We start from the raw sequence: 18,073 nt of genomic DNA on the forward strand, positions 1-18,073 counted from the left end.
TGAAAATCCTGTGGATCACAACAATCTGCTCCTTCAGCAGTCATGAGGATGATGCAGGAATAGACACCACTGTGCGTAGGGTCCCCAGGAGTCGGGGGCCAACTCCGCAGGCAGCAAATGCCACCACCCACGCGGTGGAGCAGGTGAAACAGCAATAGCTTTTGTTTGAAAATATAGGCTGTCTCCCGTCCCATGGCTTATCCTCTGACCTTGAGTTTCATAGTTAACAAAGCACCTCTCAAAGTGGGATGCAAATGCCACAAGCTAATGACTTCCCCTACGATATCTCGAAGCAGCTCTGTTATCATGCTTCACCTGGAATTTCCCTGGCTGTACTGTTCCATGTAAGTGTGCCTTTCATGGGCCACATTTACACATGCGGGTGTTTCACACCGCTTGCTGCTGGTGCAAACGTGGACAGGGGAGGACCCTCGCTCAGCGTGCTGGTGAACACGTTCACTATGTTCTGAGCATCTGCACTGTGAGACGGTAGCTTTTCTCATCATTCACTTGTAACCCCAGTGGAAGTTATTCCTTATTTATCTTTGAGTTGCTCTGTGCCCTATTTCCAGGAAATAGTCATTGATTTGGGTGTTCAGGTATGCATTTCTTCTGAGAGGATTACTTTACATAAGCAAGTTTTACTGCCTTCCGCATCTCTGACCCTATGTTAGATGGGTTAGTGGTTTGAACCTACAGCCACTCCATGGATGAAGGGCACGGTGGTCTGCTTCAGTAAAGATGCACAGTCTGGGAAACACTATGGTGCAGTTCTACACTGTGCCACGGGGTGCTATGAGTCAGAACTTGACCGGATGGCAATGAGTTTACTTCTCCCTAAATGCCTGGGTGTCGGCCTGGTAAAGGCAAAAGGCAAGAGTCAGAGTAGCTTGGATTTCAATGCCAACATTGGCGTTCTATGTGACTTCAACTCTGTGGCTTCCACATACTCCGAGCCTGCAATTATTTTTTTCTCATGTAAGGAATCATGTGTCCTGTAAGACAGAATGGTGCACTGTCCAGAGAACATTTTTCTGGTTTATTTGGTTTTGACTCTTTGAGTGCTTTTTTGCACCTGGAGTCCCTGGGTGGTATACATGGTGAATGTGCTGGGATGCTAATTAAATGGTCCACCGAGAAGTGCCTTGGAAGAAAGGCCCGACAATCTCCTTCTGATAAAATCAGCTCTTGCAAGCCTTGTGAGCAGAGTCCCACTTTGACTGGAGTCAAAGGGGGTTCTCCAGCAATAGGTTTGGTTTTGTGTCTTATTTTATTTTTAAAATTTTTAATTGGCACTTAAATTTTTTATTTAACAATTTTAATTGGGGGCTTATACAGCTCTCATCACAATACATACACACATAGATTGTGTTAAGCACATTTGTATATTTGTTGCCATCATTATTTTCAAAACATTTTTCTTGAGCCCTTAGTATGGTTTTGTGTCTTATAACTCACAGTTGTAGACAAATGATGTAAAAAAAATCCATTGCCATCGAGTCAATTCTGACTCATGGTGACCTTATAGGACAGACTAGAACTGCCTCTGTGGGTTTGCAAGCCTGTAACTCTTAACAGGAAGAGAATGCCTCGTCTTTCCCCTGCAGAGACACTAGTGGGTTTGAAGCACCGACCTTGTGGTTACCAGCCCAACATGCAACCCACTAACCCAGCAGGGTAAAATGCCTCTTTGTGGACATGCGGATTCTATTCTGTCCTGCAGAGACTTCGCTGAGTTTTCATTGGCTGATTTGGGAAAGTAGATCCCAGGGCTCCTCAGTTTTGCCTCCATTCACACATTCCTTTCACAACCTCGGACCCATCGATGTGTCTGTTCTGTGACTTGGTATAACACCTGGCTCTCTCCATATGAGTAAAATTAAAATGTTGTGATTGCTTATTGTATGTCTGCTTGAGAATTTTTTAATGGCCTCCTCTAGCACTCACCTGTAGAATGGGGGAACCATTGATGATAACCTCCAGGGTTGCTTTAATGATGGGATGCAACATCTGCTGCTGCTGCACTTGACCTTCCTCCCCGAGCTCTTCATAGGCAGCCCGTCCACATCCTCTGACCCACGCGTGGTTACTTCGTTCTGTCTTGCCTCCTTGTCCTTAGCACGCAGTACTCGTACCTACATCTGTATCACCTACTTCCCCATTAGGATGGATGCTGCCAGAGGGAGGCTAGAGGGTCTCATCTGTTCTGTCCCTGGTCATCTCCCCCATGCCTAGGATAATGCTGATGGATTCTCAAGGAATGAATGCTGTGGAAAACTCCTGCCTGATATCTGGCACTGAGAAGCGACCCAAGAAATGTCACTCAATAAAACTCACTGCCATTGAGTTGATTCAGACTCACAGCTACCCTATAGGACAGAGGAGGACTGCTCCTGTTGGGTTGCCAAGACTGTAGCGGTTTATAGGAGTAGAAAATTTCATCTTCCTACTAGGGAGCAGCTGGTGGTTTCAAACCGCTGACCTTGCAGATTAAAACCCCAATTCATAAACTTGACCAGAGATCCTAATAAATGTCACTAGTAATAGGAAGAAAATGACAGAGAAGATGAGACGGCCAGGGTAAAAGGAGGCTGGGAGAAGAAGCAAGTATTAAGACATGAGAAGGGAAACGAAGCAGAGGGAACATTCAGGAGAGCCAGTGCCATCAGGGCTGCCGGAGGGAGCAGCTGGAGAGATGAGCAGTCGCTCTCATCTGATGTGGGTCTCTATGAACTCACGTGGCTGGACCCTGGGGTACTGAGCCGGCACAGCACCCTGCTCCCCCCATGCCCTCGTCTTCTGCCAGAAGTTCAAACCACACCCTCGTGAGAACATCCATAGGGAGGGAGAGGTGAGGAGGAAAGCGATCCGAAACAACTATTTATTTGAGTTCTTGTCACACATCTTCCAGCCACACTCCAGCAATTGGGGAAAATTGTCACAAATCAATGGAGGTTCATTTTCCACGGAAATGCTTGACTGCAGGAGTGGAAGACAACTTTTCATTGGCTAAAAGCTATTGATAAGAAGGCCATCCAATGCAGATGTGGGCAGCCACAGAGCCCCACGACTCCCCTTCAAGTTGCGCTGACTCTGGGCTTTCGATGTCACACCACACTGTTCTCTGAGAAGAGCTTTGAAAAATGCAGCCTCCTTACCAGACAGCCATCCGAGAAGATTGCCAAGTGCATCCTGGCAGTTCTATTTTTGAGACGTGCACTCGGTTTCTATTGATTTAGATGTGTACCAACTACTTAATCGTGTTCATACAATAGTTTTTAGACATGCAAGATTTTTAAAAATCTCCCTTTCAATTAATTCCTCCGTGAATGAGCTTTAACTTTAATTGATTTCGGAACCCATTTTGAGGTACTTAACATTGGCAGGCAGCCACTTCCCTTCCACCTCCTTCAGAGAACCCATCCAATTAAAAGGGCATTACAGCAATTTTATGGAAAGACATTGGGGTGCCATTTTGTTTCGTAAAAGCCCCATATCCTAACCACTGTGGCAACGTCACACCAGGACCAGTTTCTGAGTTCGTTCTTTCTCGGCTGTTAACTTCTCTTGCTACAGGCTGGTTCTAGATAATAACATGAACCTAGTTTTTTTTTACTCTTACAATGATGCCGGTGGGATCAATACTCAGAGGTCTCTCCCTAGGGGTGACAGACGCCCTGAACACCAGAGAAATGCCATATATCCACTGTTTCATTCCCTTATTCTTTCTCTCAGTATGTATCTGTGAATGACACCTTCATGGCGCACAGCTAGGACGAAGCTGCCCAATACCATAGCCACCAAATGAGCATGTGAATGCTAATTAATCCTAATAGAGATGTGCTCTTGGTGTAAAGCACACATCAGATTGTGCAGACTTACTATGAGGGGAGATGTAAATGGTCATGTTAGTCATTTTGCATTTTGATCACCAATTGACATGATAATAATTTTAGTAAATCAAAATCTCAAACACACTGCCATGGAGTCAATTCCAACTCACAGTGACCTGATAATTTGCATATTCTGGGGTAGATGAAATATGGCAGTGAAGTTCATTTCACTCCTTTCTTCTGACTCTTTCCATGTGGGCTCTCCTAAAAATAGCATTGAATTTATTCTGACTCATGACAGCCTTATAGGACAGGGGAGAATTCCCTGTGTAGGATTCGGAGACTATAGATCTTTATGGGAGTAGAAAATCTCATGTTTTTCCTGTGGACTAGCTGGTGGTTTTGAACTGCAGGCCTTGCAATTAGCAGTTCAAGGTGTAACCACTATATCAGCAGGGCTAGAAAGCTGTAAATTACATATGTGACTTGCATGGATGTAGAAACAGCGCTGGTGTAGGCACTGGAGACCCAGCAAAAAACAGGAGGGATAAATACACACACACACACACACACACACACAAAGAGAGAGAGAGAGAGAGAGAGAGAGAGAGAGAGAGAGAGAGAGAGAGAGAGAGAGAGAGAGGAGAAAACTATAATCTTGGTAGAAAGCCCGCAGGACAACCTTTGTTCAAAGCAGGGCACTTCAGCAAAAACATGAATGAGGTGAGGAAGTATGCGAGACGGTCTCAGAGAAAGCATTCTGGAGACAAGAGACAGCTACTGTGAGTGAGGCTTCATTGTAAGAGGCCTCATCCAGGGAGGAGAAATATTAGTAGGGTCAGTATGGTCAGCTGACAGAAACCAAACTCCTCCAAGATTAAGAGGGGACATATATATAAATGTATATAGTTATATAAAATAATATTTATTGTATTAAAATATTATATATAAATGCATATAGAATGTATTTATAGTTCTATATATGAATTTTATATTTATATGTAAATGTATATATTATATATTCTGCATAGGACTGGCTTCAGGAAATCTACATGTATACCCACCCTAATACACATCTTATTTCTCCTCCTTTCTTTGAAACCCATATTATCTGCAACAGAAAGACAGGAGATAGGTACTTCTCAAACTTCAGGAGCATCAGCAACATTCGGAGAATTGTTCAAACCCACAGTGCTGGCCCTACCCCTAAACCTTCTGATCCAATAGGTGTGGGATGGTCCCAAGAATATGCATTTCTGGTCAATTTAAAGGTGATACTTCTGGACCAGGGGCCACCCTTGAGAGCCAGCCACTGCATTAGATAGCACCTACATTACATTAAGTTGAAAGTGGGTTTGTTAGTCTGGGTTGACTAGAGAAACAAATCCATAGACATATGTGTATGAAAAAGAAGTTTCTATACAAGATTGAATATTGAGAAAACACCAGATCCCAGACCAGATCAAGTCCATAAGTCCAATATTAGCCCATGTGTCTAATACCAAGCTATAACTTCCTCTTCAGATTCACACAACACATGCAATGATGCCAAGTGCGGGAAGATAGCAGGCCAGTGGGTGGAAAGTCTTGTGGATTCAGTGATGGTAGAAGACTCTCAGCATTGGCAGGGGTCTCCATGTGGCTCCTCCAGGTCCCAAGGCTCTGGCTGCATCAGGGAAGCTCCATGTGGCTTCTCATGAGAAATATCTCACAGGCAGTGCGCATGTGTCCCGCCTTCAACAAGCTATTTCTCTCCTTAGCATCTCCAAATGAGGTCATCAAGCTGCAACCTGACTGACAGGTTAAACTCCACCCCTTCACTCTTAAGTCTCTATCTGACAACAGATTATATAACTACCACAATGGGAAAACAAGCAAACTTTGAAAACATGAAGACAGCATTGCTGTTATTGTCAGCTGGTATTGTTCAGCTCACGCAGCCCGTCACAACACCGCACAATGGAACAGACACTGCCTGAGCCGGAGCCCTCCTTGTGATTGGTGTTCTGTTTGAATCCAGAGCTGCAGCCACCGTATCAACCCATCTTTTCCAGATATTCCTCTTTTTCACAGACCAACCACTCCACTAAGCCTCCTGCCCTTATCCCTCTTGATAACATGACCAAAGTGTGAGACAAAATTGCTCCGTTCTTGTTTCGGAGGAGAATTCTAGCTGATATCCTGCAAGGCAGAATTCCTTGTTCTTCTGGCAGTCCATGGTCGACTCAATATTCTTCCCCCAAGTGGCAATTCCGATGCAACAGCTCTTCTCTGGTCTTCCTCAACCCTTATCCAGTTTCCACATGAGGCATTTGAACATCCCCTGCCTGAGTCAGGCACATAGTAGTCCTTAAGTGACATCTTTGTTTCGTAACACTTTAAAGAGGTCTTTTGCAGGAGATTTGCCCAAAGCAATTCCTTTGATGTTTTGACTGCCTTCATGAGCATTGGCTGCGGGTCAAAGTAAAATAAAATCCTTGACAACTTCAATCTTTTCTTCATTTATCATGTCTATTGGTCTAGTTGTAGGATCTTTGTTTTTCTCATCTTAAAGTGTAACACATACTAAAGTCCAGACTTCTTGATCTTCAGCAGCAAGTGCTTCAATTTTTTTCATCATTGGCCTTAGTCTGCTGTGTGTAAATTGAATAATAGTTTCTCAAACTTGTCTACTTTATAGACATATAGATATCATCCTATTACAGACGATATTGTACAAGGTAGACCTTAAATACTCTTTTTTGATGATGAATATAATGTTATTCCTCTTCAACTTGCTATACCCTGTATAGTAAACCATATGATTATCTGATTTAAAATAACCAACACCCATCCATCAGTGAAATGACATAGATGATTCACTGTATCAGACAATATTCCACTGCTATTCAGAAAATATTTAGTGTTAATCCCTCAGAAGTTCGCCTTCTTCCTTGTGTGTCTTCCTGTGGCATATCTATCCACCCTGTCCACCATGCGTGACCCTGCAGATATTTAAGAGGTTGGTGACATATCTGCTAACACCACAGCCTCCTACAAGCCAGCATAATACAACTAAGTGGCAGACAAGTGTTTGGAAGATAACATTAGAAGTACGGAAAAGAGCAAAAAGAGGTTGCTTCAGGGACGTGGGGATTGGATAGAAATGAAGGGGGCAGGAGATGGATAATGGTTATGCTACATCTTGCCGTCTCAGTAGTCGTGATAGTCAGTGCCTACCCCACTGACTTGGTTCTGCCATAACTGAAGTACCACAGGCACAAGGCTTGAACAAACAAAAACGCATTGCCTCACAGTCAGGATGCTAGAAGTCTGAATTCAGGGCACCAACTGAATTTATGGAGAGGTGTTCTTTTGCTGGCATCTGGAGGAAGACCCTAGTCTCTTTTCAGCCTCAGTGATCCTCATGTGGCTCAGCATCCGTCTTCTCCATCTCTGCTTCCTTCCAATCCCCAAAAGGAAATCTTTTGCTTTCAAATCTATTCCAACTCACTGTAGTCCTGCAGGACACAGTAGAACCGCCTCATACGATTTCCAAAGCTGTAGATCTTTTGGAAGCAGAATGCTATGTCTTTCTCCTATCAAGCGGCTGGTAAACTCAAACCAACTATTTTGGTATTAACTGCTAATCTAATCTACACAGCTAATCACTATGCCACCAGGACTCCCTTGCGTTGGCTTGCTGCCAGTTTAATCTTTATATATCTCAAAATGATTTGACATAAAACACACCCTACACTAATCCAGCCTCATTAGCATTAAAAAGAAAACACATTCATAAATGGTATTATCACCATAGGGATGTGTGTGTGTGTGTGCATAATTCAAACTCACTCCCCATCAAGTAAATTCTAACACAGGTTGCGGTTAGATGCCATCAAGTTGGTTCCGACTCATAGCGACCTATGTACGACAGAATGAAACACTGCAGATCCTGTGCCAGCCTCACGATTGTTTGCCTCTGATTCGGTGTTAGCAGCCACTGTGTTAATCCATCTCAGGGAGGGCCTATCTCTTTCCACCACCCCATCACTTGACCAAGTATGATGTTGACGTCCTGCTCCAGGAACTGGTCTCTCCGGACAATATGTCCAAATATGGAAGATGAAGTCCTGATATCCCTGCCTATAAGGAGTACTCTGGCCTTATTTCTTCCAAGACAGATAGTTTGTCTTTCAAGCAGTCCATGGTACTGTCAATATTCTTCCAGCACCACAATTATGATGCATAGGCAGCCGTCCCGTAGGACAAAGTAGAATTACTGCTGTGGGTTTCTGAGGCTGGAACTCTGTATGGGAAGCGAAACCCTCCTCCTCCCGTGGAGTGACTGGTGGGTAGCAGCCCAACGCAGAACCTACTCTGCCGCCAGGCTTCCCATCACAGGTGTAAGGGTTAGGACTGTCAACTCACAGTGCGGTCCATGAGAACTGCCAGCCACTCATGCCATGACTCGCGAGGATCTCATTTCCAGTGGAATGAAGCGCTGCCCATCCTCCGCCATTCCCATGATCAGCTGATGATCCGATCATTGTGATCCTCAGGGCTGGCATGGGCAGATTTTCAGAAATAGATTGTCAGGCCTTTCTTCCTAGTCCATCACAGTCTGAGAACAATTTGAATTTTTTAAAACTCTATGCACATATTGTACCGATAAAAATTAAAAGCAGGTAAGTGAAGCTAAAGGAGAGTTTGAACTCCTGTGCATGTTTTAAGTCATTTTATTAGTGGCTTATAAAACTCATCACAATCCATACATACATCAGTTATGCAAAGCACATTTGTACAGTCATTACCCTCACCATTCTCAAAACATTGGCTCTCCACGTAAGGCCCTAGCATCAGCTCCTCATTTTTACCCCTCCCTCCCCATTCTTCCCTCCCTCGTGAATCCTTGAAAATTTAATAAATTTTTATTTTGTCATATCTTACACTGTCCAACATCTCCCTTCGCCCACTTTTCTGTTGTCCATCCCCCAGGGAGGAGGTTATATGTAGATCCTTGTAATCGGTTCCCCCTTCCGACCCCATCCTCCCTCCACCCTCCTGGTATCGCCACTCTCACCACTGGTCCTGAAGGGACCATCCGTCCTGGCAACCTAGGCAAACATCATGAATATTTCCTGCTGTGCATGCCCCAAATCATCTTCCCTCCACTGACCCCAGCCCACACTCAAGATGGAGGAAGAAACACTTTGTCTCTAAGATGTTCTTCCAGTACACAATTGGGTCACCAAACTGCAGAGCGGAACTCTCCATGTGGTGACTAATGTGCCAGACTGGGGTAAATAGCTCTTAGTTCTTGGGCCTTCCTTTCCCTATGGGTTTCTCTTATTTTAAATGGGTTATCCATGGTAAAATAAGACAAAATAAGATTCAGGGACACAAAGCAAAAGATATGGAGTGGATGTTGGTGGATTAGATACTCAGAGCTCTGTGGAGCAGGCTTCTCTTTTTCTTGGGGGTGAATGTTCTCTAACTCCCTCAGTGTCTGCAAGATGAGACCACCAGAGCCCCGATCAAGCTTACATATGATGATGACTCACTGCCGTACTTTGCATAACACTGATGTGGTTTCTGCAGCAGGGACCTTCCTGTTTTAAAAGTGGGTAAGTCCCAAGCAAGACAGGACAAGGTGTTACCCTATCAGAGATCCACGTGAATGTGACTATGAGGTTGGTGTTGTTAATTACCTTTGAGTCACCTCCAGCTCAGGTTACCCTGATGTATAACTACATGGAACTTTGGCCAGTCCTGCACCATTTTCATGATTGTCAGTAATTTTGAAACCGTTTCTGGGGCAATTGTGTCAGTTCATTCATTTCAAGTTTCTCTTGGCTTACTGCCTTCTACTCTCCCAATACTGAAAGTACCCCGGACTGCCAAAAGAACAAATAAATGTTGTCTTGGAACAAGTACAGCCAGAATGTTCCTTAGAGGCAAGGATGGCGAGACTTCTGGTGTAGTTTGGACATGTTGTCAGGAGGAAGTCGTCCCTAGAGAAGGGCATCGTCCTTGGGAAAGTAGAAGGGCAGTGAAAAGAAGGTCTTCGATGAGCTGGATTGACACAGTGGCTGTAACAATGGACTCAAACGTCAGAACAATGTGTGGGGAGTGGAGGACTGGGCAGTGTTTTGTTCTGTTGTGCATAGGGTTGTTTTCAGATGGAACCATCTTAATGGCATCTACCAATGGCTTTATCAAATCGTGATGTCCTTCCTTGGTGACTGTTCTTCCTTGATGACATATTCAGACCAATTGAGCCAAAGCCTAATGAGCATTCAATAATGCATTAGGCTACCATAAACAATTAAAGCACAATTAAATTAATCCAATAAACATTTTTGGGCATCTACTCTGTACCAGGACTCTCCCAAGTACTAGGGACACAGCAATGAACAAACCAGACAAAAACATGTGTAATTATACTGAGTAAAGCGTGTCCTATCCATGTCCAAATATAAAAAGGATATGAGATGACATCAAGAACATCCAAGAGATTACAAGCTCGGGACCATAGATGCCATGAAGAGCTTGTGTTTTGGCCTGCCCAGCGTTCCTTCCATCTTCTGCGGGTGACCGCCTATGCTTGGGGGAACTTTCCTCCCCTACTCCAGTGACTTGGAGAGGGGGCTCTCTTCCAGGGAGGACATGTGCAGGACGGTCACCGTGTAGGAGCTCTAGCTGTATACGGTACAATCCTGGAGCCCAAGGTGAAGGTGCATCTGAGGGTTGTGCTGTTGCACACCCTGAGAAACTGCTCAAATCCACATGACCCAACCGAGGGCAATTGACCCTCTTTCCCAGTTCAGACCCTGAGTGGAATGCTGCGTTATCAGGGAATGATTGGAATCGCCTCCCCAGAGGAAACAGTCTGAAAAGTCTTTGCTGTCACCTAGATTCCAAGATCCACCTTGGTCACCAGCCTTTCCAAGATCTAATTGTTCAAGTTGGCACTTGAATCTTTGAGCCATCTTTATACCCATCATTATATCTTCTCAAAGGATTCCTTCCGTGCGACATTAACCAACGTTGGTTTCTGTTACTTAGCACCACACAACTTGGACTGTTTGGGTAGTCGTCTAAGCCAAATCAAACTCACTGCCACTGAGTCCAGACTCACGGTGACCCTACAAGACAGGGTAGCACCGCCTCTGTGAGTTTCTGAGACTAATTCCTTATGGGAATAGAAAGCCTGCTTTCCCCCCACAGAGTTGGCTGGTGGTTTCCAATCACTGATTCTGCTGTTAGCAGTCCAATGTGTAACCACTATGCCACCAGGATTTCCAGTTGTCTAAACAGGATGGGTAATATGATCCTTTGTTATAAAAATGTATGTCGGTGAGCACGTACATTATGTGACTCGTCTAACAAAGCACAGTTCTCTGGGGAGTCAGATGATAAGTTATTCCCATTTTCTCTTTGGTTATCTGTATCTTCTAAGGGTTTTACAATGAAGATGTACTAGTTTTTAATAAGAAAATCTTTTTAATTAAAGCACGCACATATCCTGCACCTAGGGGAGCCCAGAGGGATTTTAAGCCTATTTGTAAGTAAAGTTGGCATTTGCCTGCAGGGTTCTCAGCATGCTGGGTTTTCCAAATAGTAGTTGGCAGTTCGTTGAGGATTGGATTCTTAGCCATCTCTCTGCATCCAAGATGCAGTAACAGAGCCATCTCACATTTTGCACTTCTCTGAACAGGTAAATGCAGCTGGAAAAGAGACGCATTGGTGGTTCAGGGCTCAAGTTCTCACCTTCGGGGCAGGAGACTCAAACCCAATTCTCCTCCAATGCACTTCCTGTGCGGCCACCACGCTCTGTGCCTGAGACTTAGGGCCGGCTAGGATGCTGAACGGATTTCAGCACTTGGAGCTGAATTGTGGAGGAGTGGGCTTCAATCCCAAACAGAACCTACCAATATTTATTAATATACCTCTCATTGGTCTTTATTTTATGCCTTGGATGGATCTTACAGTTAGGCAAATGGCAGTACAAAGGAGGCCCCACTTCCATGTGGTCCCCCAAGAGAGCTTATGGGTTTTAAGCTCCTTGGGAGTCCTGTACGGTAGGTGCAGTTCAACTTCTGCCTGTGCCTGCAAAGAGCTAAAAAGGGATCCAGCTCGGATTCAAACACAGGAGGTCAGCGTTGTAGATGAGGAAAGACTTTTGACTCCATTGAATAGCTATCTACCAAGTGCCTTCTGGGCTTTGTGCTGTGTTGGAAGGAATGCGGAAGAAAACAGGAGGCGGGGTTCAACCTTTCAGAATACCTTCCATTTGAATAGGGAGACGAGATGAAATGCCATATGAAATCAAACCAGGTACAGAACCGAGGGTCAAGGTAGTTGGTGCAAGTGATAAAAGTGGTCCGTAAAGGAGTGGTCCAGGAAGCCTACCTGGCTTTGCACTCTGAGCTTGGCCTTGGAGGATAACAACTCATTATGGTTGAGTTGATTCTAACTCAAGTGACCCTAGATGACAGATTAGAGCTTTCTCATAGGGTTTCAAAGGCTATAATATTTACAGAATCCAGACTGCCTCATCTGTCTCCTACAGAGTGGCTGCTAGATTCGAGCCACTGACCTTTTGGTAAACAGTTGTGCTAACCAGGGCTCCTGAGAGGTAAGTAGAAACTAAATAAAAAGCAAAAAGGGGGATGAGCTCAGGGGTTTCAAAGTGAAAGCCCCAGTTCATCCTAGATCCAGGTCATGGGGATTTTTTAATTGAATGACCTCCTCAACTTTAAAAATGGATGTTACACATCTTTATCTCAATGTCCAGGTTTTCTTGAGAAATGGAAGATTTCAACACTACCAGTACCCTTTCTTACAGAGAAAAACACAGGAGTACCTGCCTCCCATTTGATGGGAGAGGTGATCCCTCATTTACGACAGCCTCCCCTGTGCCCAGGGCCTCCCAGGATGAGGCTGAGGGGTTGGTTGCCCTTTGTCCTCTTGCCCTGAGCCCAGCATTTGAGTTGAGAATCAGAGAAACAGTCCTGCAGTGATAACTCTCAGGGAGCATGCAGGGACACAGAGAAGATGGATCCCAGCACAGACACCACAGGGGATGAGGTGATGGGAGGAATGGATAAATGGGTGTGCCAGCTAAAGAGTTTGGCTTTGGTTGCATAGATACCTGGAGACCTTTGTGTGTGGTTGAGTAGCAATGAGCAGGCCCCTGTAAAATCTCGGTGTAGGAGGAGATCTTTGCTGCCCTCTCCGAAGATCTAGCTCAGCTCCCTCTTTGGAGCCAAATGAAGTAATTTCAAGATAAATTCACAATTTGTCCATAATCTAAGAAAGATATTTAAGTTCACTGAATTTTCTCTAAGCTGATAAAATGAAGATGAAAATAGTGCCCAGCTGCAGCAATGTGAAGATTTTAAAAAGTGATGTGTGACAAGGATTTGGAATAGAGCCTAGCGCATAGCTCTACTTGTCACCATCAGTATCATCATCAACATCATCCCCATCACTGATCACACTAATGGTAAAGAATTAAGTGAAGATAAGTAATGTAAAGATATGCCAAGTCCTGTAGAGAAAGATTTAATGTTGCCAAGATAACAATTCTTCCTAAACTGATCTATAGATGCTATTCAATGCCAATAAAAATTCCTAGATGACTTTAAAAAAAATAAAAACATTAAGTTGATTCTAACATTTATTTGGAACTGCAATGACAGCAATTTTTGTAGGAGGAAGTTTGAAGAATGTACTCTCTCTGACTTCAAAACTCACTTTAAAGTTATAGAAATTGAGACACGTGCCATTTTAGAAAGGCTGGCGAGTTCAGAAAATAGTTATATTTCTGTGGTTGATAAAGATACCAAATTCATTCCATAGGCAAAGCAAAGAAAGCATCAAGTGAAGGTCCTCTGGCCCAGCAGGCCCACAGCTCATTTCTGAAACAGACTGAGAATTAGTGTATTCGTCATCTATTGCTGCATAACAAGCTCAGCAACTTAAAATGATTCCCATTTCCTGCGATGTCAGAGTTAGGAGACTAGGGACAGCTCAGCTGAGTGTTCTACCGTGCTGTGGTCATGGTGTAGTCCGGAGCTGGGGATGCATCTGCAGCTCGGTTAGGGAAGGATCCACTTCTCAGCTCAGTTCCTTGTGTGTTGCTGGATTGTGTCAGTTTCTCACTGGCTGGAGGTTACTCTCAATTCTTACCACCTGGTCCTCTCCCTAGGACAACTCACAGCATGGCAGTGAGCTTTTACAAAGCCAGGAAGAGGTTTTCTCAGCCAAGGAGACTGGTGGGAATCCTGCATTGTAACAGTGGATCTCATCACTTACCTTTGCTGTGCTTTATTGGTTAGAGGACAGAGTTCACAGCCACCCGGGAGGAGAAGGGATTACACAAGGGCATGAATACCACGAGATGGGTGTGTGGGTCTCTCTTAAGCATCTGTCTACCATGCCAATATGACTAGAAGACGAAGATACCATACAACCACTATGCCTAAAAGGAGCCTTGGCGGGGCAATGTCTAAGCAGTTGGCAGCTAACCGAAAGTTCTGCCGTTCAAAGGCACCAATGGCTCCACCAAAGAAAGACCTGGTGGTCTACTTTCAGAAAGATTAAAAGAAGAAAAGCAAACTCACTGGCATGGAGTTAATGCTGATTCATGATGGCCCCTGAGGACAGGGTAGAACTGCCCTTGTTGGTTTCTGAGGCTAACTCTTTATAGGAACAGAGACCCTCACCTTTCTCCTGGGAGCACCAGGTGGCTATCAGCCCAATACATAACCACTACACCACCAGGGGAGACATTGCAACATGCCCCACCCCCACTCCAGCAGGTAAATTCCCCCTTTGAGAACCATTGGATTAAAGAAGAATGCTTGATAGATCAACTCAGAAAGATTACAACCTAGCAAATCTAGAGGCTTCTCCTTCCTTGTTGGAATCCAGGGGCTTCTTAGCATTTGTTGGCTTGTAGTGCATACTTACATCATGTCCACCTTCCTCCCGTGTGTATCTGCTCTCTGTATAAGACACCACTCAAAGGGGTGGTGGTTAAGGACCCATTTACTCATACTTACAGATACAGGAGTTAGTGCATTAACAGAACTTTTTGAGGCACACAATTCAGTCCTCGATAAACCACCCTGCCAGCTACTTGCTAATATAGTCAACTTATACACATTGACAGGAGGAAGACACAGACCATGTAAGCATGTTCCGTAACCCAATGGAATAACAGTAGAGTCAGCACCAGAAACCGGGTCCTGCATCCTAGCCCAGAGCGCATCTCACTTCATGTGTCCCTCAACAAAGAAGCCATCACCACTACAGAAAGCTCTTCAGGAACGGGCACCCAGGCTCCAGAAGGCTGGTTCGAGCCAGGGAGCCAGGGTTGCATCTTTAAAGGAAATCCCATTCCAGGCCCATAAAAGTCCTCATTATCTCGCTAAGGTTGGCAGTTGGGGACTCTGAAATAGCTGCAATCTCTATAAACGACTCCTGGCAGGCATCCACAGCTGCCTGGTAGACAGAGAGTCATCTGCATAATGACAAGATGATGTTCGAACACCCAGTGCCTCCCATCTCACAGCCAGAGGATTTGCTGAGGGCCCTAGGAGGTATGGACAGCCCAGACGGAGCCGCAGCAAGGATGCCCACTCATCCCCTGACCAACGACTCATTTTTCCTTAAATGAAGGAAACAAGACCCTAAACAGTGGCCCGGCTCAGGCTTTCCTCATTTCTTAGCTGATAAGAGCATGCAGGTTACAAATGAACACTTGGTCACACGGTGTGTTTCAGTGTTGTCTTGGCAGAAGCCCATGTGTCAAAACACTGAATTTCATTCACGTTTCTCAAACTCTACCTCTGGGGAAGCCAGCAGACTTCACTAGGGGAGCCAAAGCCAGCCAGCAGCCTGCTTTCACGGGGCCTTCTAGTTAGGCATGGCTTTTGCATTTTTTAACGGGTTGTAAAAAAGATTGAAGAAGATGAGACAGACACCATATGTGGCTCACAGTCTATGGGGCTCTTTATAGATAAAGTTGACGAGGCACTGCTCTCGACATTAATGAATTGAACACCAAACCACACTGCCATCGAATCAATTCTAACTCAGAAAGTTCCTAGAAGGGGGTCTCTGAGACTGTAAATCTTTACGGGAGCAGACAGCCTCGTTTATCCCCCGTGGATTGGCTGGTGGGTTTGAATTGCTGAACTTTGACTTAGTAACTCAGTGCCTAACCCACAGGACTGCCAGGGCGCTTTAACTAGTGGTGGTGTTCTGTAAAAAGGGTTTCTCTTGTCAACTGATGAGGAGAATCACTGGATGCAACACAATGAATAGGGTTGCTAACTGCCCCTTATCAGAGCCTCTACTAATGGCATTTTAAGTTCCAAGGTCGGAGGGGATCCAATTGCTTCTCTCCCTCATCTTGCCTCAGTCTCCTTTTCTTAAGGGACATGGCTTGGCAAACTGCTTTATGTCGATAGCCTCTTCGCTAAAAGATGTGTAAGGACAGGACCTTTGAACTCTCGCTGCTGTCAAATGCCCATTCCCACTCCAGCGTGAGAACCCAGAATCACTCTCAAGTCTTTACCATCGAGTTGATTCAGGTGCACAGTGACCCTGTAGAATAGGGTGGAATTGCCCCTGTGGGTTTGTAGGCCTGCGCCTCCCTTCTGAAGTAGAATGCCTTTCTTTCTTCCAGGGAGAGGCTGGTGGTTTTGAACAGCTGACCATCCAAGGACTCCTGGTGAGGTCGTGGCTATGCGTTGGGGTCCACGGCCTCATCAGTGGTCCTGGGACAATACCTTAGAGATCCAGGGAATAAGATCCTGGTTCTGGCACTAAGTAATCTCATGAGCCTTCCCCTGGGGGCCTTCGCTGGCTTCGGAACTGCATGGTCTGTGGGTAGGAGTGAGCGCTACACTCTGGACCAAATTCCCTGGGTTTGGAACTTCCCCTGCCTTCCCTCTGGGGGATCCGGGGAGCACACTTCACCTCTCTGTGCCTCCATTGCAAAGAAATTCAGGACAGATGTTAATTGTTATTAGTATTGATCTCTAAAATGGGAATAGTCCTGTCTGCACAATGATGTGTGGGGAAAGAAAACTAACTTTTCCTAGTGAAATATGACTGCTTAGGCTAAATAGGAAAAATAATGGAAGTTATATTTGGTTATAGTAGACACTGTTGACGCATAGTGACGCTGTAGGACAGGGTGGAATTGCCCCATGTGGGTTGGGTATTTCTTTCTTATGAGGACTGTCCTGTGCATGGTAGGAGGTGGGATAGCACCCCTGGGCTTTACCCACTAGAAGCCAGTAGTAAAAAACTTGAAACATAACTCCAAAAACATCCCAAACTCTCTGTCATAGAGTCAACTAACCCAAAGTGATGCTGTAGAAGAGGACAGAACTGCCCGTGACCTTCCAAGACTGTAACTCTTCGTGGGTGTAGGAAGCCACATCTTTCTCCCATAGAGAAGCTATGGTTTTGAACGGCTAACCTTGTGGTTAGTAGTCCAACGTGTAACCATTAGGCCACCAGGGTCGACATTGCCAAGTGCTCTCCACCCCGCCTCCAGCTGAGAGCCATTGAATTCAAGAACAGTGCTTTATAGACCAACTCACACCCCCAACAAAGCCGCAGAGGTGGCTGGCATAGCAGTTAGCTCATTGAGTGTGGCGGTCCCTCTTATGGAATATTGCTGATAATAACCACAAAAGTTTTTGCAGTGCCTAGCAGATCTTTTTGCGGAGATAAATTTCCATACCTGGAGGCCACGGTTATTATTGTTCGTTCGTAAGCGACTTATAGCTTAAAATGTAAATTGCTTGGAAATAAACCAAATTTGGTGACATAATAATAAAAAGGAAAATCGATTCCTCCAGAAACATGCATCTGTTCATTAAAACTGTGTGCTAGCCCATTGCAGCTGTTCCTGCTTAAAAACTAAAGACCTAAACATCACCCTTTACCAGGGAAAGTTAGGAGAAAACAAATTCATAAAAGTCTATGGAAATGGTTTGGCAATTAAATGGATTTTATTTTGGATATGACATGCACATAGCCGTCTACACTTGCTAATGAAACACAAAATGCCCTTGCTGTACCTCCATTGAAGATTTGGCCATTCGGTGTCACCCATTCAAGCCAGGGTGAGCCAGTGCAGGGTGGAGGGCACTCTTGGACAGTCAAATGGTCAGCCTTACCTCTGCATGAAAAGTCAGAAGATTTTCAAGGAAATTGTCACAGCTGCATGG

This window comes from Tenrec ecaudatus, chromosome 1 (assembly GCF_050624435.1).
Source record: "Tenrec ecaudatus isolate mTenEca1 chromosome 1, mTenEca1.hap1, whole genome shotgun sequence".
In the NCBI taxonomy this organism is placed as follows: domain Eukaryota; kingdom Metazoa; phylum Chordata; class Mammalia; order Afrosoricida; family Tenrecidae; genus Tenrec; species Tenrec ecaudatus.